Source organism: Sapajus apella, unplaced genomic scaffold, assembly GCF_009761245.1.
Source record: "Sapajus apella isolate SASKATOON/1434 unplaced genomic scaffold, GSC_monkey_1.0 scaffold32, whole genome shotgun sequence".
Lineage (NCBI taxonomy): Eukaryota > Metazoa > Chordata > Mammalia > Primates > Cebidae > Sapajus > Sapajus apella.
Genome location: NW_022436972.1, coordinates 20097772 through 20123843, shown reverse-complemented (window position 1 = coordinate 20123843; position 26072 = coordinate 20097772). Strand labels below are relative to the sequence as shown.

At 45.9% G+C, this 26072-nt stretch overlaps 1 long non-coding RNA gene and 1 other non-coding gene across 2 annotated transcripts; one reads left to right on the top strand and one right to left on the bottom strand.

Moving 5' to 3' along the window:
• Positions 1–8761: 8761 nt before the first annotated feature.
• On the bottom strand, positions 8762–19046 carry LOC116562453. Its single transcript, XR_004273951.1, has 3 exons — positions 18502–19046; positions 13973–14036; positions 8762–10785 (listed from the first exon to the last, which is right to left on the bottom strand). It is a non-coding gene; the product is annotated as an uncharacterized LOC116562453 (long non-coding RNA).
• Positions 19047–24038: 4992 nt separating this feature from the next.
• On the top strand, positions 24039–24178 carry LOC116562550. The gene has a single exon (XR_004274005.1). It is a non-coding gene; the product is annotated as a U4 spliceosomal RNA (small nuclear RNA).
• The last annotated feature ends 1894 nt before the right edge of the window (positions 24179–26072 follow it).

The following is a 26072-nucleotide window of genomic DNA, read 5'->3' as shown; positions in this document are numbered from 1 at the left end:
ACGTTTGGCTTCCTCCATCGACAGGGTCGGAACAAGCAAAGCCCTGGCCGTAAGGAGATGAGAAACTTCGTGGCCGATGTCGGCGGCCAGAAGTCAGCTGTAAATTTTAATTCTGCACAGGGAGAGGAGATTGAGGAGATTGAGCTTAAATTTTAATTGAGGCTGGGAGCGTTTGTATGAGCCCCAGGGAATGACACACACACAAAAAAGTTTGTTTGTTTAAAGCCCGAAAATAACAAGGGAACTTAATAAAGATCTGAAGACTCCCAGCCATAGTGCAGAGGAGCAGAATGTGGAATTTTCCCCAAGAAAGTAAACAGAAAAAGCCCAGCACAGTGGCTCACGCCTGCAATCCCAGCACTTTGGGAGGCCGAGGAGGGCTGATTGAGATCAAGAGATCGAGACCATCCTCACCAATATGGTAAAACCCCATCTCTACTAAAAACACAAAAATTAGCAGGGCATGGTGGCACGCTCCTGTAGTCCCAGCTTCTGGGGAGGCTGAGGCAGGAGAATCGCTTGAACCGGGAGGTGGAGGTTGCAGTGAGCCGAAATCAAGCCATCGCACTCCAGCCTGGCAACAGAGCAAGACTCCGTCTCAAAAAAAAATAATAATAAAGAAAGAAAAAAAAGTTAACAGAAAATAACATGAAATTAAAAATGAATTAACAAAATAAGTAGCCCATAATCATCACATATTTCTGTTGTCTTGGTGCTAGAGCAGCATTGACTCCTAGGTCTAAATCTTCTGTGGGGCAGGGGCTGCAAGGTTAAGGAGCAGGAGGTGGCGGGGCTGCTGGGTGGAAAAATCCCGGCAGACAGGGACCCACTGGCGAAAGTCAGGTCTCTTCCAGATGCGTTCCCACGGCTTTCTGCTCTTTTGGTTGTTGTAACTCCGTGTGCTGAGAGGTGAGGTAGCTGCCGATTCATGCCCAGTTCCAAATGTTGGCTTGGCCACTCACAGAGCTGTGATCTTGGGCAAGCCCCTCAGTTTCCCCATTTGTAAAATGAGGATAATTGCATCTGTTATCTCAGAATTGTTATGCAAATTATGTAACCAAAATTAATACTATGTGCCACAATCTAAGAACATTTTGTCACCTTGTGGATCCAGAAATTCCATCTTGTTAAGAAAACATTCCCTCTTGTCAAGGACTTGTAGGTCTCTTTGGAAGGGAAAATGCAGGAAGCCCTAATAACCAACAGTAAAGATTGCTTCCTCTCTGTCTCTCTCTGTCTACCTCATATAAATTTTTCGTTTTTATTTTCCAGCTGTCTTAGTCCATTCAGGAAGCAAGGCCTTTCAGTGATGGGCCGCAGCATAGCCCTAAAGTGAAGTACCATAACGTGATAGTAATGCTTTCATTAATTGAGTTGTTCATCTGTTTCAGGCATGAGTTAACCACCTCAACAATGAGAAGGACACTGTTGTTATTCTCCTTTTGCACACAAGGAAACTGAGGCCCAGAGAGGTTCTGTAACTCACTTCAGGTCCCATAGCTAGTAAGTTGTGTCCTGCCCAGCCCTGCTAGGCATATGCCCTGCTTTCCTCTCCCTGTGCCCTCCTCCCCCTCTCCCTCCACCGCATTCCTAGCTGGGACTGGGAGGAAAGCAGAAAAGATACGAAGAAGCCCTTGGAAAGACCCAGGAACTCTGGGGTGGCCTCCCTGGGTCTCATCCTCCCACCAGGACTGTGATCTTTGGCAAGAGATCTAACTGCTTTCTGCTTCCTGGTCCCCTCTGCAAAACAGAGATAGGGGCCTTGTAGGACTGTCATGAGAATTAAATGAGGTAATTACAGAATGTGCTTGCCAGGGTGCGTGGCATGTGTTCAGCATTCAATAGATGTTGGCTCTTATGATCGTGATTGGCTTTGTCCTCTCAACCAGAGCATGCCTAGAGGCAGAGAGAAAGGAGCAACAGGAGAAGGGAGGAGGGGAAGAGGAAAGGGGAGGGAGAGGGAGGAGGCGGAGGACACGAGGCTACCCTTGATCATTAGCACCCTGTAATCAGATCTTAGACGCTTCTCTCAGAGACACATGGGGTGATTGCTTGAATCTGCTAAAAGAAATAACCAGTGCTCGTGGTCACCAGATTAGACAGCTAATCACGGCTCTCCATCTGTGATTATAAAGGAGCGAGAGCTGCTCAGAATCGAGAGCTTGTTAGGTAAGAATTGAATGAGCATCAGTCAATTCTAGAGGCAAAACTTGCAATGAACATCAGAAACTCAGAACAATAGCACATCAGAAATCGTATCTATTATCTCAGCATTGTTATGCAAATGATGTAACCTAAACTAATGCTATGTGCCACAACCTAGGCGTGAATCAAGCAATGTCTTATGAGGTTTTATTCTTTTTAAGTATCCAAGGCCAAACCTCAAATGTCTTAAAAATGAGGACCCAGCATAGAAAATGCATCTAAAATACAGCAGGTTATCACTCAGTTCAAAAGACTGGCCTCTGGCTGCAGCTATTAATTAAAGTGTTTAAAATATTATTTTCCTCTCTCTTTCTCTCCCTTGTGTATGTTTTTCATTTTTATTTCGCAACCGTCCTAGCCCGTTCAGGCTGCTGTAATAAAATACCTTAGACTGGGTAATTTATAAGCAATGAAATTTACTTCTCGTAGTCCCAGAGGCTGGGACGTTCGAGATCAAGGCGCCCGTGGATTCATATCTGGTAAGGGCCTATTCCTCACAGAGGGCACCTTTGATGTGTCCCCAGATGGCAGAAGGGGCAAACAGACTTCCTCAGGCCTCTTTTATAACGTCACTAAGCCCATCCACAAGGGCTGCACTCTCATGACCTAGTCTACCTCCCAAAGGCCCCATGTCTTACTATCAACACACTGAGGATTCGATTTCAACATATGAATTTGGGGGCCACACCAACAGCAGACCATAGCACCAGTAAACCCGGGCTTACCTGTGGTTATTTCATTTCTCCCCAGGTCTCATCTGCAGTGTGTCAGAGCTTTGACATCTGGGAATGAGCTGCCATATCTTCTGATCACCAGGTTTCTCTTGCTGCTCTGACTAGGAAGCAGAGTGCCTTTCTTCCTCACCCTTCCCTAGGTCACGGCAGAGGGGGGCATTGATACCACTGGACACGTCTGCTGTGGTGCCTGCCTGACCAAGCTCCCGTGGCTCACACAAATGGTGCACACCTGCCCCTGCTTCCTGGTCTCTGCTGACTGATTCAAAGGCAGGCACCTGCCCCTGCTTCCTGATCTCTGCTGACTGATTCAAAAAGGCAGGCACCTGCCTCAAGGGTTGTAATTATTTGGCTTACAGAGATAGCCAGGACCCATCACAGTTTTTTGTTGTTGTTGTTCAGAAATTCAAACCAAGAAAGATACAGTGCATTTGCCCACGAGTTGCAGGAGTTATAGCAAAGGTCATGCAGCACAGTCAGGGATAAGGAGAACTTACCTGGGTGAAGAGCCCTGCTGGGGTCTCCAAAGAAAAAAAAAAGCAGATGTGAAGTGTGTGGCTGTGTCCAGCCACGGTGTAACACCAGAAAAAAGTGTCCACACTGTGGCAGAGTCCTGTGGACCTAGAAAGAAACTGAGTCATGGCTTAAGCAATTCAATGAATGAACTCATGTGAGCCAAATTTGAGTGACCACAGCCCAGGAAACATTTCAAAGTTACTTTGGGAAGTTGCTCCTGAGAACAACAAAAAAAATTGAAGCTTTTAAAGAAAAAAAGCGGCCAAACCAGAAGATGGGGCAAGTACAAGAGTTGTTTTTCAAAGATTACAATTGATGCGATTTTATCTAAAGTGGCTTGGAGTCAAGGGATTGATTGTAACAATCTAAAAGGGTGCCTGTGGTCAGGAACCACCCAGCGCTAACAGCAGGTGTTTTGGCAGTTGCTCTACTAGGGGCTGTGATCCTGAGGGTCCAGAGCTCTCTACTTCACATGTGCCTGAAGCTCAAGCTAAAATGTCCTCCTGGCTTTATTTTAGGTCCTTGACTAAACTTCCGCCATCTTCCGCCCTCTGCCTCTGTCAGTTTCCAGATCTGGGTGAGCCGCCCCGGAGCTTGGCCTGATTACAGCACTATGGGGGTCCTTGGGGCCAAGTAGGATTCTCTTTCTTGCAGCTGTGTGAACCCAGTCCTGATACTGGGTACAGAGAAAAATGATGGCATTATTCCTGTGGCTAGAATACTCCTCCAGAGACAGGGAGGATTTTGTTCTGATGCCACTCCATAGTCCTCTTGTCTGCCCGAATCGCTTCTACAAGACATCATTGAGTGCAGATTCCTGACCTTGGAGCAGATCAGCCTGGCGTGGCTCTGGGCGTGGAGCAGCCTGCTCAGTGGGACCATGAGGCCATGGGGCAGACTCATGTGATCGCCCATCTGCTCTCAGGTGGGTGTGCGAGTAGCTGCGACAGTGGAAAAAGCCTCTAAAACAAGCGCTTTAGCCCCATTTATAGATGTTCATAGATGTTATAAATGTTTCTTATTTCTGAACTTGCTTATTGGGGCCAGCATACACATAGCCATCCAACAGGTACTTTCTGAGTCCTCTGATGTTCGAGTCCCTGGGCTAGGTGGTAAGTGTGATTCAAAGATAAAATATTCAGGCAACTGTTGCTCCGGACTTACAATTTTGAAAACAAAGGGCATGTACTGTAGACATCAAGACAAAAACGTGTTGTCGTAAGAAGTACAAATAAAATGCAGTCGGCATTCACAGCGGGACCCAACTACTTCCTTCTGAAAGGATTAAGGGAAATATGGGGGCCAAGCTGACATTCTGTCTGGTCTCAACCCTGGGGTAGGATTTGAAGGCTGGTGCAGGAGGCATAAACGGGAAGTGCTTCATGTTTAGCTGGAGAATAAAAAGCAAGAGAAAGGAAGAACTTAATCAAGTGGTAGGGGCAGATTGAGGGAAAATCCTAGGTAATGAAAAATATCACAATGTGGAATTTGGGCTTTATTCTGAAGACAAATTTTGTCATGGAAGGTTTTGAACAGAACAATGGAGGGCGGAGCCAGCCCTTAGAAAAATCACCAAAAATTGTAGGAAGAGGGAGGCTCCAGATGAGCATGAGGAATTTTCCAAGACTCACTGAGTTGAGCGGAGAGTTGGCGTACTTCCCCACCCTCGGGCGCCTCCATCTTTCTTCCCTGTGCTGGGGTCTAAGCCACCTGATCATGTGCGCTTTCCCTCCATGACAAATGCCTTTTCTCTTCCTGATGGACCCCCGTCTGGCCTCCCTCCACTGTAAAGCATTGCCAAATGGATTTAAGTCAAATTCTGTGTAATAAAAACATAAAGTAAGGCAAAATAAATGGGAATGTTTTAAGTAACATGCTCTGGCATCTCATAAAAGCCTCTTAAATTGATTACAAAGAGAGCATGGTGTAGACTACAGAAAAAGGAAGGTTTTATGGGAACCCTGGCAGAGCCCCAAAGTGGAGCTGCACTGTGGTTGCTGCAATCATAATTCTTCCTCGGATCAGGTTTTGTGCTTAAAATGCAGGGCTCTGCACAATGAGTTTTCCTTCCGTAACCGGGCATATATTTAAAAACAAAACCCCACGATGGTTAGCAATTCCAGACAGCTCTGACCAGGCTCCTGTCGGGCATCTAGGCTGCTGAAATCTTCAGGTCTGTTTTCTAATGATTGGGAAAAACCAGGAGTGTGAAAGCTTTATCCCAGTGGTTGGGAAAGATCTGTATTTGCATCAGTCTGGGGGCGCTGATTTTGCATGGCGCTTAGCCTTAAGCCTGGTATTCAGTACAGGGCAAAATGCTGGCACTATGCCTGCCGCTGGAAGGCTCCCCCAGATATGGAGAAGATCCACTTTGGAATCTTCTCTCATCTGCCCGATCCTATTCTACAAGATGCTAGTCCTGTGCAGACCCTTGACATCAGAGCAAATCAGCTTGGCCATGGCTCTGGGCTTGGGGCAGGACTGACAAATGGAACCATGAGGAGGATCCCTGTGTTCTGCAGTGACATGAGGACCACCTGACGGCCACAAGATCTCTCTGGGAATGGGGGTACCTGGCTAGGCTTCCACTTAACAGAAGTGGAATATCTTTTAAAGTGGGTGTCAGACTACCAGAGAAGGTGATGTACTACAAGTTAAACCGAAGAGGCCAACTGAGGTGTTTTCTATGGAGTGTTCAGATTGGTGCTTACGTAGTAACTAGAAGACCAGGAACAACTCCCACGGCTGGACTATGCCCACACGCTCAGCAGACACCAGTACACTCTTCTAAGTGTATCTATATTCTGGTCCCTACCTCTTGGGAGATAGATCTTGTCCTTATAGCTAAACCAGGGGATATCTTTTCACAAAACTCCTATTAATTTGCAGTATTTTTCCTCAAGAGGGTAAGATTCTTCCAGTAAATCTAGAACTCTTCTGCTTTCTCTCTCATTTGCTCTTGCTCTCTCTTGCTTCCTTCTTCATTCCTTCCTTCCTTTCTTCCTTCCTTTTTCCTTCCCCCTCCCCTCCTGTCCCCTCCCTTCCCTTCCCTTCCCTCTCTCTTCTTTCCACATCACCCCTGGGAGTCTACTAAGTGCCACTCTGCTAAGGGCAAGGGAGGACAAAAATGAGCAAGGTCCAGTCCTGGCATGCCCAGAGCTGCCAGTTCATGTGATGATTCTCAACCAGATGTGCACCTGGTCAGTCACCTGCAACATATAAGGAAAAAAAAAAAGATTCCTGAGCTCCACCCTAGTTCTACTACATTGAAATATTTAAGATTGCAGCCTAAGAACATGTATTTCGAAAAAGTCTTCCCGTGTGTCTTTGTTATGTAACCAAGGAAAGAATTACAAGCCTGAGCCAGGCGTGGTGGCTCACACCTGTAACCCCAGCGCTTTGGGAGGCCGAGGTGGGCGGATCACGAGGTAGAGAGATTGAGACCATCCTGGCCAACATGGTGAAACCCTGTCTCTACTAAAAATACAAAAATTAGCCAGGCGTGGTGGCATGTGCCTGTAGTCCCAGCTACTTGGGAGGAGGCAGGCGGAAGAATCGTTTAAACCTGGGAGGCAGAGGTTGCAGTGAGCCGAGATCTCACCACTGCACTCCAGCCTGGTGACAGAGTGAGCATCTGTCTGAAAAAAAAAAAAAAAAAAAAAGGAAAAGAAACAACTACTAGCCTGTTGGAGAAAAATAGTTACAACATTATATGATAAGTGCTGGAATGGAGGTATAAAAACAGAGATGTGTCAGCAAAGAGAGGTCTATTGATTCAGTTAGGAGATGGATGTGGTCAGGGAAAACTTCAGAGGTAATGCTTGAACTGGGTCTTGCAGGATGAATAGGAGTTTGCTAAGGCATTATAAGGGCAGCGAAGGGAGAGTTCTTTAGATGCACACACATGAAGGGAAAACTGATTCATTGCAGGGGCACCAGGCAGCGCTCTGTGGCTGCAATGGAATAAGCAAATGGGGAAAGCTTTGGGGCATGTCCAGATGGGTGACTTGGGGCCAACTGATGCTAGTTTCTGAGGTCTTGCCAACTCATTCGTATTTTCCCCTTATAAACCATAGGACAACTCTGAAGAATTTTAAAGAGGGCATAATCAAATCACATTTACATTTGGAAAAGATAAACTAGGGGCCGTGAGATGAGGCTGAAGTAGACGAGATCCACTAGGAGATTGTTAACATGAATCCAAAAGACAGATCCAGCATCTCATATGACCCAAAACTCTAAGGACAAGATGGATTCATCAGAACCTTTACAAATGTGTCCAGGTTCTTCAGTTTTCACTTATTCTCATGAAAATTTAATTAACAGTCCATTTTCCATCTCCCTATTACACCATCAACCACACATATTTGGTGGGAGAAAAGGGTCTACAAGCCTCAACCAATACACGCACTGGTCTTCCAGTCCTGGGTCCTCAAGATTGCAGCCAAGATAATACCGCTGTCCCTGAGTCAGTCAGCCACTTTACTTCCTGCTCACTATTCACCAAGTGTTTGTTGAGCAACTATGGCAGGTAATAGCCATACAAATAATCAATGCCTTCATTTGGTGCAAAAGATGTTTTCAAGAAGGTACAAGCTTTCTTTTCATGGTTAAATCAAGAAGAGCTTGTTACATTTATTGTCTTATGAACACATCCCCTATCTTATGTTCTTTACCCAAAACATACCGAATTGATCAAGAAAATCCCAGTGAATGAAAAACTCAGAAGAATTCCCATCGAGCACACAATATTCACAAGAACAGTTATTAAACAGCTCAAAGACAACTTTTAAATCAAATGCTTATCTAGATCCAAGAAATTTGCTTGAGTGTGCTTCAAAAAGCTGTATGACCTAAAATTAAAGCAAGTATAAAAAGAACAAATTCAAAACTTCAAATGAATGAGGTTAAAACCATCTCTAAGAAGAAAATTTTAAATGGAAGAGCAGATGTGTTTAAGGGCCAACTGCTGAATAAAACTGACAACCCAAGGATTACACATTGTGATTGAATGTTACAAACGAATGCTTCAGAGAACGGCAATAGATACAGTGATGTTTGTAATATATGCCAGGTTTGTTAACTGAGGTCTGCAATTTGGTACCCAGGTTGCTTATAAAATGGCTTCTTTTATGGTGAAGAACATGAAAAAGCAGCAAAAATGGACTGAAAATTGCCTGCAGACTTAAATTAGGCTCATCAGCCTAAATTGTGATTTTTATATGCCTAAACAATGATGAGATCATCAGAGGTCAAAGCAAGCTGCAAAGCCCTAGAGAAGCTATTAACAATTTAGCGTATTCAGATCATGTGGAAATTTTAATTCCGTTTACCAAAGATACGTGCAGAAATGGTTTTCATGATGATTAAGACCTGTAACTGTAAAAATGTGAAATTTATAGCATCATAAAATGGTTTGTGTAAAATGCAAATATCCCAGCTGGGTGGGTTGGCCATGGAGGTCGCAGTTGGGTTCCTGCCCAAGCTCATTACCATTCCAAGTTCAGCATGGGGATTGTTTGTTTTTTATTTTTTAAAAGGGCATGTTATTCTTAAGTAGCTTCTTTGATTATCTTCTGAGCATTGTGATGGCCTCTTCAAATAGTGAACAGCTGTGCAAAGCAAACACATAAGCAAAAAGTATGTTAATTTGGGGGTAAATTAGCGCATTTTCATATATTCTTGTGATTACAACATAGTATATTCAAGTTTTAGTAAGTTAATATTACATTATCTGGTATGCAAAGAGGAGTGAGAACCACTAAGGTCACATGTTTATGGACATAAAAGGTTGAAAGGGGCACAGAAAATGCTTAATAAGGGATAGTGGAAATAGAGAAAATGAAAGACAGAGTTAAGGTTGGCATTCAAAAGAAAAAAGAAGGGAAAATAGATGACTTGTAGGTATTGGCTCAAAAGTGTGGCGAGAGACAGCACAGAAACTGGGCCTCCCGAGCAAACATGACTATTACTGTTTAGGACTTTCTCCTTGGTTCAGCGAAAACGAGGTCTTTGTCACACAACCATGAGAGATTAGGCTTGCAGACACTTTGAAGAATGAGAAAAATGGAATTTGTTGGACAAAAAGGGAAAAAAGGGAAATAGGAACTCTCGGCAAAGCGAAAGTCCTGCTAGCTAGCTGGCTTCCCACCTCACAGATAGAATCCCAGGTACCACACTGGAACTGGAAAGGCCAGGCTCCTCCCCTACCCCTGGGGAACCTCGTGAATTTCAAGAGGCTCCACACCCAGGTGGGTTGGAGGTTCTCCGGTAACCCCTTTATACTTGGCTGTCTCATTATCCCATAGCTTCCACTGGCCCCATCCTTTAGTCAATCAACAGTTAATACATATTTATAGGTACTTACCAAAAGCTCGATGTCCAGGAGCAAGGAGCGAAAAAATAGATAATTTCCTGGGGATAACTGCCTCATCACAGACCCCTCTCTGGGAATAATCCCTCTCTCAGCTCCTACAGAAGGGGCAGGACTTGGCAGCCTTCCAGTCATGGCTGAGTGGACAGGGTCCAATTTAATGGTTGCAGGATAATCAATCAGTTTCTCTCTGGAAAATTAGAACTGAAGACACTGAAACTGTGTTGGAAGTGGATGCTGTACCCATCTTATCACAGAGTTGGGGTCATTTGGGAAGGCATTGAGGTATTTCAGGTTGCCACAATGAACAAGTAAGGAGATGTCACTGGCATTCATTGGGGGATGCAAAATATGCACCAATGCACCTGACAATCAGCTTAACACAGAATTGTCCCACCCGGGCTGCCTAGGGCATCCATTGGAAAAACACAAAGTCAAGGAAAGATGTTTTTGTGTGTGGCGGGGGGAGGACAGGCATGGAGAGAAAGTGGGCTGAGAAAGGAGACAGAGGAACACAAAGATGAGGGAGACCCCATGGCTCTGAAGGCTGGTGAGACGGCTCTGTTCCAAGCACCCTTCCTGTTGTCTGCAGGTCTGCTGTTCCTCCTGCTCTTCGTTCTGTGGTGGTGTGAGATGTTACTATAACCTTCTAATAAGGCATTTATTAAAAACTTGACCTAATTTGAGTTGAATTAGTTCTTTGCAACTAAATGAGTCTAGACTTAGAAAAAAATATATGCCACGATCCCTTCCCCAACAAGCTTAGAACTCAGTGGAGAGACAGGACAGCATAGGTGAACATCACATAGCCTTACATAACACCTTCAGTAACGAGGCTGGTGTCCCAGTGACAGGATGGTTGTCAGTCTGTGCTTTACTAAAGGTAGCATAATAAGCTATCTCTCCCACAATGTATGGTTAAATACTCATGAAAATATATCAAATGTTTCCCCACTCCTGCAAAAAAAAAAAAAAAAAAAAGATAAATAGAATAATACGTATATATACTTGGGATGCGTAACAGAACGCAGGAAAGGTAGGTTTTGGGGCGAGAGCTGTTTGTTTTGTTGTTTTGGTTTGGTTTTCATTTTGAGAAAGAGGTCTAGGCCCTGTTAGTGCAAGAAACAGAGGGGAGAAGACCCAGCCAAACCGAAACTCTGAAGCGCTGCAGGGTCCTGCCTCCCACCACCCCTAACCCCCAACCCCCAAGTTCTTTCACTTGCTGTTTCCTTGGCTTAGCACTGGGATAGACAATACTGTCTGCATAAAAGCCAATTCTGGAAAAATAAGTATGTTTGCCTTTCTCCCTTTCCAACAAAAGTAGCAATACTGTATACCATAAAAACAAAAATGCAAATGTACAACCTAAATGATCTCACTTTTTTTGTCATAAGGGTATCTCAGGGGGACAAGTGGCACACACATATTCAAATCTGTGTATTTTGCTACACACATATTCAAATCTGAGTTTATATCAGAAGAACTAACATGGAAGCAACTTTCAGATCCATCCTCCTGGAACTGGATTGTAGACTGAAACAGAACTTAGTAGGTCCTGTAAGTTAACAGTATAGTTGCTTGAAATGGTCCCAATTTGTACCTGCTACAGAACTATTAATAATTCCTCACCACCACCCACCCAAGAAATATCAAAGGTGTCCCAATCCAGATGATATGGTCACACTAGCCATGAGGCCGGCAAGACTCAGACCAAGGAGACAAGCTGAAGACCCAGGGAAGGAAGGGTATTTGGGCTCTGGAAGCAGCCAGGCATATCTTCATTTGAGATTTTTGTTTTATGGTTTGGTTTTTTGTTTTTTTTTTTTCTTTTTTTTGAGATGGAGACTTACTCTGTTGCTCAGGCTGGAGTGCAGCGATGTGATTTCAGCTCACTGCAACCTCTGCCTCCTGGGTCCAAGTGATTCTCCTGCCTCAGCTTCCCGAGTAGCTGGGATTACAGGTGCATGCCACCACGCCCGGCTAAGTTTTGTATCTTTAGTAGACACAGTGTTTCACTACGTTGGGCAGGCTGGTCTTGAACTCCTGACCTCAAGTGATCTGCCCACCTCAGCTTCCCAAAGTGCTGGGATTACAGGTGTGAGCCTTCGAGCCCAGCTTCATCTGATTATTAAGAAAGATTTGTTCTGCACTTAGAAAGCCTCTGACTGTGCTGGGGGCTACAGAAACATCAGAAGAATCCGGGCCTTGGAGAGCTCCAATCCATACACTGATATATCTGCTTAGGATGTATCAGTGAGCAAAATGGACAAAGACCCCTATGGGCTTAAATTCTAGGAGGAGGAGACGAAGTGAGCCACATATACAATAAATATGTGGTACGTAATATGTTAGAAGGTGATAAATATCATGAAAAAAGAAAAAACAATGCAGAGAAAGGAGATTATAAGGGTGGTGAGGTGGGGCGATTCAAGTCACAGGAGTAAATACACTAGTCAGGTGGGTAAGCCTTTTTAAGAAGATTTTATGTCATTCAGCAATTAGCTCATTTGACGGTCCCATATTGCCAACAGGATGATCATGATTTCCATGGTGTTTCTGAAATTTTAATGGCCATACAAATCTGGGGATGTGGCTAAACTGGAGACTCTGATTTAGTAGGTCTCGCGGGGGGGTGGTGGTCAGAGATCCTGCATTTCTGTTTTTTTTTTATATACTTTAAGTTCTGGGGTGCATGTGCCAATCTTGTAGGATGGTTACATAGGTACACACATGCCATGGTGGTTTGCTGCCTCCATCTCCCCATCACCTACATTAAGTATTTCTCCTAATGTTATCCCTCCCCAATCTCCCCACCCCCTGCTATCACTCTCCTAGTCCCCCACCCCCTAACAGACCCCAGTGTGTGATGCTCCTCTCCCTGTGTCCATGTGTTCTCATTGTTCAACACCCACTTATGAGTGAGAACATGTGGTGTTTGGTTTTCTGTTCTTGTGTCAGTTTGCTGAGAATGATGGTTTCCAGATTCATCCATGTCCTTGCAAAGGACATGAACTCATCCTTTTTTAAGGCTGCTTAGTATTCCATGATATATATGCACCACATTTTCTTTATCCAGTCTATCCTTGATGGGCATTTGGGTTGATTCCAAGTCTTTGCTATTGTAAACAGTGCCGCAACGAACATACGTGTGCATGTGTCTTTATAATAGAGCAACCCCATCAAAAAGTCGGCAAAGGCTATAAACAGGAACTTTTCAAAAGAAGACAATTAATGCAGCCAACAAACATGAAAAAATGTTTGTCATCACTGATCATTAGAGAAACGAAAATCAAAACCACTTTGAGATACCACCTCACACCAGTTAGAATGGCGATCGTTAAAAAATCTGGAGACAACAGATGCTGGCGACGATGTGGACAAATAGGAATGCTTTGCACTGTTGGTGGGAGTGTAAATTAGTTCAACCATTGTGGAAGACAGTGTGGCGATTCCTCAAGGATCTAGAAATAGAAATTCCATTTGACCCAGCAATCCCATTACTGTGTATATACCCAAAGGAGATCCTGCATTTCTAACAAGCTCCCAGGAGATGCCAATGCTGCCGGCCGTGAGACCACACGTGGGGCCATGAGGAGCTACAGGGCAGGACCATGCCTTCCATTTCTGTGGGGTTTTTCTCAGCACCCCATCCCCTGCACGGCTGGAACAGGTGCTCCATAAATATGTATTGACTAAACGCACGGAGAAGAGTGACGTAGCATCATGTCAAGCAGTATTAATGAATAGCTAAACTATAATGGTTGACTCCGTTAATGGATTTCTTTTCAGAGGCAGGGCCTCATCATAATTACGTTCGTTTGGACTTCACTATAACAACATTTAAACCATACAGAATTAATTTAGTTTTAAATGGGGATGTCATTAGTGCTCCTGAAAGATTTCTTGTCCTGGAATTTTAAATGAATTCATCATGAATTTAAATGTGTTCTCTCTACAGCCTCAGGGCTGGCCCTGTGCTTAGAAAATGACCCATCTAGTATAATTTGATGAGTGCTGGAATAGGCCATCTGCTCAAAAATACTTCCTCCCCTCACTCCAGAAAATTCAACATCCTAGTTTCACTTAATAAATCACGAATAATTTGATTGATAATCAGGTCAGGAAATATTTACACAATACTTACAACTTCCCAAGGACCTTGGGTTGTAGAAAGATAAGACAGTTCCTGCCTGCGAGGATCTCTCAGCCTGATGTGAAGACAAGAAATAGCTATTTAAAGATGTGTGCACAATTTAAAGCTATTTGTTAGAAACTCTAAACTTTTATGGAAAGGAATAACTTTCTAGTTCCCTAAACGTGGCAATCAATCACCAGGAAGTTTCTTGAAGAAGGAGATAGAGGGATGATATAGTCTGTCCGTATGGGGACTTTGGAGTTAGCCATGGGTGCTAATTATGTGCAAATTGGGTACATTCTAGTGAACTGCTTCCCTCTCTAAGCCTGTGTCCTCATCTGCAAAAGAGTAATAATAACCTTTGCCTCCCTGTGTTATCTGAGACTTATTGAAATAGCATATTCACAGCATTTAGGATACTAACACTTTGTACAATGCCTGAGTAGATATGAGATAAATGTTGGTTCCTTCCCCCTCATCATTTCCTTGAATGGAATAAGCTGTGTGCTTCACTCCTTCCTTCAACAAAACTCACCAAGCATTCACTGAGTCCCAGATATCAGGTCAGATGTTAGGGTTAAGATGGCAGATAGAAGCGTGGCCCCGGCCGGGCACGGTGGCTCATGCCTATAATCTCAGCACTTTGGGAGGCCGAGGCAGGAGGATCATGAGGTCAGGAGATCAAGACTATCAATGAAACCCTGTCTCTACTAAAAATACATTTTTTTTGGTAAAAATACAAAAACTTAGCTGGTTCATACCTGTTGGGAGTCTGAGGCAGGAGAATCACTTGAGCCTGGGAGGCGGAGGTTGCAGTGGGCCGAGATTGCGCCACTGCACTCCAGCTTAGCAAGAAAGTGAGACTCTGTCTCAAAAAATGAAGAAGTGTGGCCAGTCTTCACACCATCCTATGGGGCACCCAGAGAAGTAAAGGCACATGGCACAGCCTGCTCAGTGCCAGGACAAACACCAGGGCAGAATTCTCCGGACAGGCTGGAACTGAGTGGAAGAATGAGAGGCCTCCCTAGGAGGGATGCTGGAGCTGAGTCTGGAGGATGACCAGGAATTGGCCCAGAGAAGGTATTGGGGGGATTCTAAGAAAAGGGAACAGCACAGCCAAAGACCCCCAAGCCAGGGAAAGCAAGCACAGTGGAGGATGCGGACAGCAGGGGCGGCTGGAGGTGGAGGTTAAAGGGCAGGGATTTTGATCATCCCTTGGAGACATTAGGATTTGAAGCTAACAATGGAAGTGAGAATAGGAAGAAAAAGATGGGCACAGGAGACACCCAAAGAAGAGTAGACAGGATCCTGGAGGAAGGTGTCCACGATGGCTCTGTTTTGCAGCCCTGCACCTGCAGGTGAGAGCCTTTAACAGAAGAAGACCTGGGAGGGCCAGCGGCAATGGCCCCAGCTTCAGACCCTCTTCCCTACCAGACCAGCCTCTCTTAGTCAGTTGCTAAGCTGACTTCTTGAGGACCACTTGAGGCCAGGGTCATTCTCATGAATGACTGCCCTTCTTTTGAGTCTTCAGTTTCACCCTCTCTATTAGCATTCTCCTCTGCTTAAAAGGATGGTCTATAGCATCCTGTCTTCAAAAATAAACCCAAACTGAACCGGGCACAGTGGTGCACACATGTAATCCCAGCACTTTTGGAGACCAAGGCTAGGGAGGACTTAACATCAAGAGTTTAAGACCAGGCTGGGCAACATAGCAAGACCCCATCTCTAAAAATAAAATAAAATGACACTAAGCCAAGCTTTCCCAAACCGGCTCCCCCTTAAGTTACTGCTTTCTTTATTCTTGCCACTTCACTGCAGGACTTTTTACAAGACAATCTTCATTCCTTGCTTCTACCTTCACAACAGGCTCATTTCATTTTAAAAGCAACTCCTTCTGTCTCCCTGTTTTACTACAGAAATTTAGAAAATACACAGAAAAATCCCTCATAGGTCTCAGTACAGACATAACCACTGACTACTAATGTACAGATTCCCTCTTTAGTCCATTTCTCTGTGGAGCTACAGAAGTAGATGGTAGGTGGATAGATTGACAGATTTGTTGCCGATTTTTTATTTTACAGATTTTGGCTCATATTTAATATAGTGTCTTACACCCTAAAGTTTGATTTAACACAATATTGTACTCCTAGGTAATTAAATATTTATAATAATGGTAATGGTTAACTGACATTTCATCTCTGATATTCAAGTTGGATACTTGGGCAGTTTTCATTTCCCACAATTATAAATAGTGCTGGGGTAACTAACCTTATGCCTCCATCTTTGTCTATACGCTATGCCTAGAAATAAAATTTTGAGCCAAAGGATATGAGTTTTTTTGTTTATTCGTTTGCTTTCAGACAGGGTCTTGCTCTGTCACCCAGGCTGGAGTGCAGTGGTCTGATCTCAGCTCACTGTTGCCTTGACCTCCTGGGCTCAAGCAGTCCTCCCACCTCAGCCTCCTAAGTAGCTAGGTTTATAGGAGTGTGCCACTACACCCATGCCTGGCTAATTTTGTTCTTTTTTTTTTTTTTTTTGAGAGGGAGTTTCGCTCGTTGCCCAGGCTGGAGTGCAATGGTGCGATCACAATCTCGACTCACCGCAACCTCTGCCTCCTGGGTTCAGGCAATTCTCCTGCCTCAGCCTCCCGAGTAGCTGGGATTACAGGCACCTGCCACCACGCCGGGCTAATTTTGTATTTTTAGTAGAGACAGGGTTTCTCCATGTTAGGCTGGTCTCGAACTTCCGACCTCAGATGATCCACCCACCTCAGCCTCCCAAAGTGCTGGGATTACAGGCATGAGCCACCACACCGGACTTTTTTTTTTTTTTTTTTTTTTTTTGTATAGACAAGGTCTCAGTATGTTGCCCAGGCTGGTCTCAAAGTCCTGGACTTGGTGTCCCACAGTGCTGGGATTACAGACAAGAACCAACATGTTCAGCTGTGGACATGAGTATTTTTGAAGGTCTCAATACATGGGCACATCAATGTATACTCTGTGAGCTGTTGGAAGGGACATCTTAACTAGCACAGGTGATTACCCTTCATTCACTTAACTCTTCCATCTAGTTTTTTCCTTTGTGACAGTGACAAAATTGCTACCTTTCCAGGTTCTCTGGCGATTTTCTAATTCTTGACTCCCAAAACTTCTTTTGGTGCCTTCTCCCTCTCGCGACCTCTCTGTCTCTGTCTCTGTAGGGCTCCACAGCCTTATCTTTCCCGTGATGTCCTCGCCTCCCTCGCCACTCATGCCTCTCCACTGCTCTGCAACCCCCACAACCTCTCTGGTTGCTTCTCTCTGCCCTCGCCTCCTAGGCTACAGCTCCTCATGTGTACCCTCAGCCGCCACTCCTTTTTTTGCATTAAATACATGAACACCCATGAAGAAGCAGATGCTGCCCTCAAAGAGGACAGGCCCATCATAAATACACATGAGGTCAGCAGAGTCACAGGGGTACAGCGACCTAAGTCAGGTGGAGAGAGTCATTCAAAGGAGCTGGCCACGTGGAGGGAGGAGTATGGCTTGGTGAAGAGGAAGAGGAGGGAAGAGACACAGCAGACTGAGAAAAGAGATGTGACTTTCCTCCCTGGTGCCCCAGGGCTGTCCCCGTCCCAGCAGTTACCTTGGCAGGACCACTGAGAGGCCACAGGCTGTCTGACTCCCTCTGGGCTGCGTCCCTTGCTCTGCTTTGTCCCTCCTGATCCCACCGCCACTGCAGGGAACGTGGACAGCTTAGCCCGGCCAAGGACAAGCAGCTCGGTCTCGGCAGAGCCACAGCAACTAAGAGGCCAGGACAGAGGTCTCTGGGCAAGGGGGAGCAGAGGGGAGCACCAAGCCACAAGCAGAAATCCCCAGGCCCTGGGCAGGTTGTGTGGCTCGTGGTGGTTTCACCTCCCCACCCCCCAGTTAGCCCTAGTTCAGGCTCAGGACAAAGTCTCACCCTGCTCTGCTCAGTGTTCAATCAGGATAAAAATAGTAAAACCACATCTGCCATTCCTGGCAATCCTGCCACGATCCATGATGAGTCCTATTAAAACATCAAGAACAGGAACAGCACCATCGATTGAATACAGAGATGGGGTGAGAGGCCACGTCCCTCTCTCTCCTTCCCATTACCTACAGCATTTTTACACCAGAAGAGACCATTACTTAGAAAACCGTTCCTGTCATCCTTAGAACAGCCAAAAGGCTTCAACGTCTTAATGGAAAGAAAATTATTGGTATGATCATAATCAAAGACCTCAACTCCCTGGGGGAACGTTAACCCTTCTGTATCCAGCCCACCCTGCAGAAACAGCAGAGATCTGGTATTTGCAGAGGTAACATGGCGCTTTAGACTCCATGTCATCAGTCACTTAGCGAGCATCTCTGTGTGGCTTTGTGTTTTAAAAACTGGCTGTTCATTTTTATGGGGAAGATTTTATGCTTGGGAGAATCATGAAGGTCTCAGTGTATCTCTTACAAACAGAGCTGTGTATACATTTTAGTGAGGCATGTATATTTCATTCATTTATGTAAAAATACTCGAGTGCTTACCGTCTGCTAGGCAGAGTTCCAGATGCTGGGGGTGGGACCTGAGTAAGGCAGATAAGGCACCAACTTAATCTATTTGAGGAGACAGAGAAAAAAGTAGGAGATACGTGAGTAAGATAATTTTAGACTATAACACACAGAAAACAAAAAAAGGCTAGCGAGTGATTGAGGGTGGGAGGACTACCTTAGACGGGGCAGCCAGGGTCTCTGAGGAGGGGACATTTGGATTGAGACCTGGGCAAATAAGAAGCCAGCCAGATGATGTGGCATCTTCACCCCTCTGAGCTGCCATCTCCTCATTCTGTAAAGTGAGGGCACTGGGTGCCAGGTCCTCGGAGGGGCTCCTGCAGTGCTAAGTTTCCACCGGCAGAGGTGAGGAGGTTAGTTAAGCCTCTTCTGACGTTGACTTTGAGCTGTAAGTCCCTTGGCCAAGGCCTGCCTCAAGTCCCTTTTGGAAGATACTGGCGAGGTTTTCAGCAGGTCCTTGCTTCTGGTGAACAATGCCTAGCTGAGTGGTCAGATTCAATGTCTGTAGGAAACAATGTGACAATTCCTCAAAAAAAAAAAAAAAATTAACCATAGAATTAGCCTACGCTCCAGCAATTCCACTTCTGGGTATATGCCCAAGAGAACTGAAAGCAGGGGCTACGCCTTGCGCCTCAATGTTCATGTCAGCATTGGTCACAATGGCACACAGGTGGAAACAACTGAGGCGTCCACCAGCTGGTAAGTCTGTGAACAAAATATTCATCACCCTCAAAAAGGAATGAAACTGTAACACGTGCTACAATATGCAGTGACCTTGAAGATGCACTAGGTCAAATTAAGTCTGACACAAAAGGGTATATTATGATTCCATTTACACAAGGAACCTAGAATAGGGGTTGCCAGGGGCCGAGGGGTGGGAGACTGGAGTATTATTGTTTAATGGATACTGAGTTTCTATTTGGAGCATAGAAAAGTTTTGGATATGGCTGGTGGTGATGGCTGCACAGCAATGTGGATGTGCTTATTACCACTGAGTTGTGCGCTTCAAAAATCACTGGAGGCTGGGCGCGGTGGCTCACGCCTGTAATCACAGCACTTTGGGAGGCTGAGGAAGGTGGATCACGAGGTTAGAAGATCGAGACCATCCTGACCAACATGGTGAAACCCTGTCTTTGCTAAAAATACAAACAAAACTAGCTGGGTGTGGTGGCGCATGCCTGTCGTCCCAGCTACTCGGGGGGTTGAGCCAGGGGAATAGCTTGAACCCGGGAGGCAGAGATTACAGTGAGCCGAGATCGCATCATTATACCCCAGCCTGGCAAAAGAGTGAGACTCCATCTAAAAAAATAATAATAATTGGGATGGGTGAAATGATGAGTTTTGTGTTATACATATTTTATCACTGGGGAAAATAGTGGAAGATAGATCAAGCAGAGGCAGTGACAAGCTCACTCTCAGATGTTAACTAAGATGTTAGATGTTTCAAATAGACTGGGTGGTGTGCGGAGACCAAGGACCATGCCAGGTTTCTGAGGCACCTGTCAGCCCTCTAATTCCACAAGCCTGCCTGGCTGTCATCTCCAGGACAGACCTAGCAGATACTGTCAGAGGAGCAAAGGGCTGGAACCTCTAACTTGGGCAGGGCTGGGAAGGAGATAAAACCCATGCCGAGTCCCTGCTGATCCAGTGTACCAGACACACAGGTTGGGAAAAGAACCACTCGTCCCTGCTGTCACTTCTGGCGGCTGGTGAGGCTCTCAGGGAGAGGTCAGCCAGGGCACTGAGCCTAGAAAGTATGGTGAGGGTGGCAGAATCCCTACCTGCAGAAGCAGATCCTCCCAGGTGAGGCAGATGTACAGATTGCCAGCTCTCTGTGTGGTCGTCTGGGAATGTGTCAGAAATGCCCATTCTCAGGCCCCACCCCAGACCTCATGATCCAAAACCCTAGGCCAGAAGCCAAAACGATGTGTGTTTTAGCAAGTTTTCCAGCAGAGAATTCTGGTGTTGGCAGAACATTGGTGAACCACGGCTCTGAACCAATGCAGAAAAAATGCCAGGGCACTCTTCAGGGTATCTGCTAATGTGTTCAGTGGGCTTGTACTGAATGCAGAGCCCCAGCCTGTCTGCAGCAGGGAGACACAATGCAGCCATCTCAGGGAACATACATTCCCATGCGGTTCTAGGACCCTGGCCAGCTGGGCCCCCACGTGGCTGTGAGCTCACTCAAGTCTGGGGCACCGGGCCCCACCCCTCCTGGAGGTGGATCCTCTGGGATGGGCACATTCCACAAGGTCTGCCAGAGCCCCTTCCTCATGAGTGCTGTGGCGCCATCTGTACACATCAAGCCAGTGTTTTCCACAGCTCACTGCCCCCGGCCAGGCTCCGGGAATGCGCCTGGTACCCCTGCTGCATAAAGGATCCCTTCACAACACCTAGCTCAGGTCCCAAGACTTTCAGGTGACTTTCAGATTTTTCAAGCTCATTCCTTCCCAGTTTGAGGCTTCCCATCCCAGGGACATTTCATAGTTCATCTTGCCCTTCCCCCAAAGTGCCAGGACTCACCACCGGAATGGCAGCAGGACCTGGCTGAGGATGCCTCTTCCATCTCTTTCCTTGGGAGCTGGAGGAAGTGTCAGAGGAGTGGAGAGGTGGGGCCAGGCTCCTCTCTGCCGGGACTCAGCTGCAGTTCGCTGCTTGTCAGGCCTCCTTCCTCAAATATCCTTCATGTGTCAGCTCCCGTGGCTGCCTTCAAGAAGCACCAGATTTTGAGTCCTTGAAGAGCCCAGCGGAGCCTCTGTATGGCTCAGTTCCCGGGTGTGGAAGAGCCTGCTAAGCCCGACACAGTGCCCCATTCCTCTTCAGCCTCCACCGTCAGAACAGGCCCCAAGTCTCTTGCTGCTAGGGTCTCTTGGCACAAGGACAGGTGTTTCGGGTCAAGGTAGGGACAAGATAATTTGCTGCCAGTTCTCCTTCATGGGGTCTTCTGGACCAGTGGAAACCCACTTGGCCTTGCCACCTCAAGTGGAGTGGGAGGACTGGGTGCCCCAACGCCACCCTCACTTTGCTCTGACATCTTTCTCCTGTTGATGTGGGCACAGGATAGGATGCCCGCTGTCTGGGCAGCATCTGAAGAGAGAAAGGACGGCCAGCAGGACTAGCCACTCCGTTTGCAGGACCAGGCCCAGATTTGTTTAACAGGTATTAAGAACGCCAAGATGGCGAGAGCAGAGCATTAAACCAAGTGAGGGGCCATTCTGTGCGCGTGCACGGCTCACATGCCTGCGAAGCTGGCCCTGAATCCAGGCCCCCTCCACTCCAGCCCACCACGCTAGAGGGTTGTCCTGGGGCATTCCTTCTCCAGAAGGAAAGCCCCCCTTTCCCACCCTTGACTTGTCTCATGCCGCAGGAGCGCTACCACCCAGGAACTGTCCCTCCCCTCGCTCCAGTCATCTCCTCGAATGGGCTGAGGTTCCCACCAGGCATGGTGCCTGGGGGCTGTAGGGACAACTGAGCAGTCTCTTGGGTGCACCCCCGAGGTGGCTGCGTTCATAATGTGGGTGGACTAACACTTCACACTCTTTACTGGAGCTGCACTCACAAATCTAGGGCAACAAGAAAAGTCTCCTCAATGTCCTTAGCGTCAGGGTGCTGGGACTTCCCAGGCCCAGCCGCGATCAATTCATCCAGAGCAGGGCGCCTGGATGGGCTGGTCAAAGGGGCCCCTGGTGGGATTCTGAAATTTGAACCCAAGAGAGTTGTCTACCTCCCTCTCGTGGCTGACACTGAGGCTCTCACCCGTGGTCGCTGGTGGCTGGGTATGACCCATGCGTCGTTGAAGTCGGATGGACGCCAGTCTGCAGAAAAAAAGAGAGACAGAGAGAGGGAGAGACGGAGAGAGGGAGAGACGAAGAGAGACAGAGACCGGAAGAGGGGTGGGTAGAGAAGGAAGGAGACGCAGCTGGTGACCTGCTTCTGGCTGAGCTGCGCTAGTTATGTCCCGTCCAGGGGCCCGTAGTCTGAGTACTTCCGTGATGCGTTCCCCTTGAAGCTTCCGGAAGTTACGTTACTGTCATTTTCCCTGAAGAGTCCAGACTAATGCTACTCCTCACTGAGGAACGGTGCTTCTCCGCCGCTAAGAGTCTAACCTGTTTAGACATGATTTCCTTGTAACTGGAGGGAATAAAAGAAGAGGAACCCGGAAGAAAACAGGGCCTGTGTGGGAAGGAGAGTGGCCTCAGGGTTAGGGGTGCTGGAAACCCTCTAGGTTCTGTAGGGCTTCAGGGCTTAAGAAGTTACCGTCGCTTACTGATACCGCAAATGGTTTCACCTGTAAAATGGAGCCACTCTACCCAGTTTGGTAGTGCTGTGTTTTTAGCTAAACCGTAGTCTGCCAGTCTTGCTCATATGGCAGCCCTCTGTTTGGGCTGATTTGCTTATGCTGGGCAGAATCACATAAACCCTGCCTCACCTTGTCTTCACAGGTTGAGTGCAGCTTTTGAATTTATTCTTTCAACAGTACCCAGAGGTCTGATAGCAGGCACGGTGCTGAGCTCCGTAGATATTATGGTGAATAAGAGAGGCCCATTTCCTACCCCCACAGAGCTTGGCAGACGAGTCAGACTCTAAGCAACTCATCACACAAGCAATATATTAATGAGCACGGTAATAACTGCTGCTCCTTATTGTTCCAGGGATATGAGATTCTGTAATAGGAATCCTGACCACCTGGATTTTCCTTTTTTGCTTTTCTCCAAATTCCAAAGCCTTCCATCTTTTCTGTGAGGTTTCCAGACACTTACTACTGCTATTATTACTATTATTCCAGAAACAAAGACATTTTCATCCATTCTATCAACTGCTATCCCCAGAGGCCCAGGAAGCAGTCTTCAAGCTGTACTTCCAATACTAGTCACGTGTATAGATCATGTGAAATATAGCTGGTTCAACTGAGGATCTTAAATTTTAATACAATTTAATTTAACATAAATGTAAAAACTGAAGCAGTAGAATATGTTTTTCCATTAAACATACTTTATTATTTTGTTAGGGCCACATTTCACTTTGTTGAAAATTTAGTGTCCACCTGCACTAGGACATTTATGGCTGCACTATTCATAGTAGCAAAGACATGGAATCAACCCAGATACCCAACAACGGAGGATTGCATGGAGAAAATGTGGTACATACACACCATGGAATATGATGCAGCCATAAAAACGAACAAAATTTTGACCTATGTACCAACGTGGTTGCAGCTGGAGGCCATTATCCTAGGCAAACTAAGGCAGGAACAGAAAACCAGATACCACATGTTCTCACTTATAAGTTGGAGCTTAAACATTGGGTACACATGGACACAAAGATGGGAACAATAAACACTTGGGATTCCAAGAGGTGGGAGCAGAGGAGGGGAAGGATTGAAAATCTACCTACGTATGGGGCACTGTGTTTACTACCTGGGCTGTGGAATGGTTAGAAGCCCAAACCTCAGCATCACACAATATACACATGTGACAAACCCGCACATGGGTGTATTAAAAATACGAAAATTACGCTTTGCACAGTGGCAGTATTGTAGCTAATGAGGTTTATCCGAGGCGCAATTATTGCTAATTGAAAAATTTCCCAATACCTCGCCATGACGACTTGAAATATAGACGGCATCAGCAATTTTTGATGGTCTCTACGGAGACCGAATTAAAAAAAAGAAAATACTAAAATTAAAAATCTAAATTTTAAAATACTAACAATTCTAATGAATAAAACAAGAAAAATGACTAAGCATCTCTAATATATTTATTTGCCCCCCATATATCTTCTTTATGTTTACGATTTTGTCCATTCCTTAATTGGGTTCTTTAGTTTCTTATTATTGATTGTAATAGTTCTTTGCATATTTGGTCATGAGTAGTTTATCAACTAGGTGTTTTGAAAATATTTTCTTGCAGTCTGCAGTTTATCTTTTCATTATTTTATTTTACTTTTGAGACCAAGCTGGAGTGCAGTGGTGCGATTTCAGCTCACTGCAACCTCCGCCTTCTGGGTACAAGCGATTCTTGTTCCTCAGCCTCCTGAATAGCTGGGATTACAGGTGCCCACCACCACGCCAGGCTATTTTTTGAATTTTAATAGAGACAGGGTTTTGCCATGTTGCCCAGCTCGTCTCAAACACCCAGCCCTCCAGGTGATCCTCCCACCTCCCAAAGTGCTGGGATTACAGGCATGAGCCACTGCACCTGGCCTCTTTTCATTATTTTAACAATTGTATTTCACAGAACAGAGAACTCTAATTTGAATAAAGTCTAGCTTATGAAATAAAGACAGGAAAGAAAGTTTAGTGTGCAGACTAAGATGTGCTGCAGTGTAAAGACACACACTGGATTTCAAAGACAACAAGAAAAACTGTAAAATAACTTACTGATCATTTTTACATTGATTATATGCTGATGAGATCATATTTTTAATATGTTGGATTACATCTATTTTTAAAATTAATTTCTGTTTCTGCCTCTTTTAGTTCCATTTATGGCTCCAGTGGTATTTTAATTATATGTTGGACAGGAGATAAGAAAATCTCTTCAATAACCTTTGACGTCAGGGTACTGTGATTTCGTGCTTGCAGTGTGGTGGGAATGGGGTAGAGGAATCCTCAGCCTCCAAGTCACTCTAGAAAGGTCAGATGTTTATTTCTCTCCTTCCTCTGCTTCCTGTTCCCCAAACACCATGCTCACAGTCCTTTGCGATGGTGTTGGACCCTTGCCAGGTGGAAGATTTGAAACAACCCATCGTAAAGAGCACTCGCTCCCTTCATCACCATCTGGCTGCAAGTTCTCTTCTTATAATAAAGAAAGGGGTTTCCTTGCTGCCACTGAGACTAGCCCGAGGCTGGCCTCCCAGGTCCAGGCATAGGAAGGAGCCTCTCCCATCTCCCTACCCTTCCTATAAAGGGCGCTGGTGACACCACTTGAGATCCCAAATCAGATTCTGGCTAGGATATCCTGACGGCTGAGGCTATCCCTTTAATACATTAAGCTACTTTAGTCCCATCTTTATCTGAAACCTGCAGACAGATTATGTCAGTAGATATATACAGACTTAAGAACCTCATGAAATCCTAGCCTGCTGGGATGGGAGGTAGCTATGGCTTGTGGTCTGGATTTTGTAATGTGAGCTGGCTTTCAAATAAAAACAGGAGAACTGGAACTGAAAGAAGACATTGGGGTCTGGGCAGATCAGGCTTTGGGGGACTCAAAGCAAGGCTCCTACAATTTTAAGGATCTGCTTTAAGAAAATAATACGGGGCCGGGCGCGGTGGCTCAAGCCTGTAATCCCAGTACTTTGGGAGGCCGAGGCGGGTGGATCATGAGGTCAAGAGATGGAGACCATCCTGGTCAACACGGTGAAACCCTGTCTCTACTAAAAATACAAAAAATTAGCTGGGCATGGTGGCGCGTGCCTGTAATCCCAGCTACTCAGGAGGCTGAGGCAGGAGAATTGCCTGAACCCAGGGGGCGGAGGTTGCGGTGAGCCGAGATCGCACCATTGCACTCCAGCCTGGGTAACAAGAGCGAAACTCCGTCCCAAAA